The sequence below is a fragment of the Tripterygium wilfordii genome, unplaced genomic scaffold (genome assembly GCF_013401445.1).
Source record: "Tripterygium wilfordii isolate XIE 37 unplaced genomic scaffold, ASM1340144v1 ctg378, whole genome shotgun sequence".
NCBI classification, from domain to species: Eukaryota; Viridiplantae; Streptophyta; class Magnoliopsida; order Celastrales; family Celastraceae; genus Tripterygium; species Tripterygium wilfordii.
The window spans coordinates 133,927-136,552 of record NW_024056353.1 but is presented as its reverse complement, the minus strand read 5'-3'; positions in this window follow the sequence as shown (position 1 = coordinate 136,552).

Sequence of the window (2,626 nt, the reverse complement as noted above, 5' to 3'; positions counted from 1 at the left end):
TTTACCTAACGAAACGTTGTCCAAAAGCTAAACTAGCAAGTTAAGACTTCTAAGAATACTAAATAGAGTATAACGGTCCAATTTGATGCCTTAGGAATGCTCAATTCTATGCATAGACAAGTTTTTCACGTTTCGTACCATTTTGAACTTAACTTGGTCTATTGGCTTCTTTACCTAACGAAACGTTGTCCAAAAGCTAAACTAGCAAGTTTAGACTTCTAAGAACACTAAATAGAGTATAACGGTCCATTTTGATGCCTTAGGAATGCTCAATTCTATGCATAGACAAGTTTTTCACGTTTCGTGCAATTTTTAACCTAACTTGGTCTATTGGCTTCTTTACCTAACGAAACGTTGTCCGAAAGCTAAACTAGCAAGTTAAGACTTCTAAGAACACTAAATAGAGTATAACGGTCCAATTTTATTCCTTAGGAATGCTCAATTCTATGCATAGACAAGTTTTTCAAGTTTCGTACAATTTTGAACTTAACTTGGTCTCTTGGCTTCTTTACCTAACGAAATGATGTCCAAAAGCTAAACTAGCAAGTTAAGACTTCGAAGAACTCTAAATAGAGTATAACGTCCAATTTTATTCCTTAGGAATGCTCAATTCGATGCATAGACAAGTTTTTCACATTTCGCGCAATTTTGAACTTAACTTGGTCGATTCGCTTCTTTGCCTAACGAAATGATGTCCAAAAGCTAAACAACCAAGTTAATACTTCAAAGAACACTAAATAGATTATAACGGTCCATTTTGATGCCTTAGGAATGCTCAATTCTACGCATAGGCAACTTTTTCACGTTTCGTGTAATTTTGAACCTAACTTGGTCTATTGGCTTCTTTACCTAACGAAACGTTGTCCAAAAGCTAAACTAGCAAGTTAAGACTTCTAAGAACACTAAATAGAGTATAACGGTCCATTTTGATGCCAAAGGAATGCTCAATTCTATGCATAGACAAGTTTTTCATGTTTCGTGCAATTTTGAACCTAACTTGGTCTATTGGCTTCTTTACCTAACGAAACGTTGTCCGAAAGCTAAACAAGCAAGTTAAGACTTCTAAGAACACTAAATAGAGCATAACGGTTCATTTTGATGCCTTAAGAATGCTCAATTCTATGGATGCGCAAGTTTTCCATGTTTCGTGCAATTTTGAACTTAACTTGGTCTATTGGCATCTTTACCTAACGAAACGTTGTCCAAAAGCTAAACTAGCAAGTTAAGACTTCTAAGAACACTAAATAGAGTATAACGGTCCATTTTGATGCCTTAGGAATGCTCAATTCTATGCATAGACAAGTTTTTCAGGTTTCGTGCCATTTTGAACTTAACTTGGTCTATTGGCTTCTTTACCTAACAAAACGTTGTCCGAAAGCTAAACAAGCAAGTTAAGACTTCTAAGAACACTAAATAGAGCATAACGTCCAATTTTATTCCTTAGGAATGCTCAATTCGATGCATGCGCAAGCTTTCCATGTTTCGTGCAATTTTGAACTTAACTTAGTCTATTCGCTTCTTTACCTAACGAAACGTTGTCCAAAAGCTAAACTAGCAAGTTAAGACTTATAAGAATACTAAATAGAGTATAACGGTCCATTTTGATGCCTTAGGAATGCTCAATACTATGCATAGACAAGTTTGTCAGGTTTCGTGCCATTTTGAACTTAACTTGGTCTATTGGCTTCTTTACCAAACGAAACGTTGTCCAAAAGCTAAACTAGCAAGTTAAGACTTCTAAGAACACGAAATAGAGTACAACGTTACATTTTGATGCCTTAGGAATGCTCAATTCTACGCATAGACAAGTTTTTCACGTTTCGTGCAATTTTGAACCTAACTTGGTCTATTGGCTTCTTTACCTAACGAAACATTGTCCAAAAGCTAAACAAGCAAGTTAAGACTTCTAAGAACACTAAATAGAGCATAACGGTCCATTTTGATGCCTGAGGAATGCTCAATTCTATGGATGGACAAGTTTTTCACGTTTCGTGCCATTTTGAACTTAACTTGGTCTATTGGCTTCTCTACCTAGCGAAACGATGTCCAAAAGCTAAACTAGCAAGTTAAGACTTCTAAGAACACTAAATAGAGTATAACGGTCTATTTTGATGCCTTAGGAATGCTCAATTCTATGCATGCGCAAGTTTTCCATGTTTTTTGCAATTTTGAACTTAACTTGGTCTATTGGCTTCTTTACCTAACGAAACGTTGTCCAAAAGCTAAACTAGCAAGTTAATACTTCTAAGAATACTAAATAGATTATAACGGTCCATTTTGATGCCTTAGGAATGCTCAATTCTATGCATAGGCAAGTTTTTCACGTTTCGTGCAATTTTGAACCTAACTTGGTCTATTGGCTTCTTTACCTAACGAAACGTTGTCCAAAAGCTAAACTAGCAAGTTAAGACTTCTAAGAACACTAAATAGAGTATAACGGTCCATTTTGATGCCGAAGGAATGCTCAATTCTATGCATAGACAAGTTTTTCACGTTTCGTGCAATTTTGAACCTAACTTGGTCTATTGGCTTCTTTACCTAACGAAATGTTGTCCGAAAGCTAAACAAGCAAGTTAAGACTTCTAAGAACACTAAATAGAGCATAACCTTCCATTTTGATGCCTTA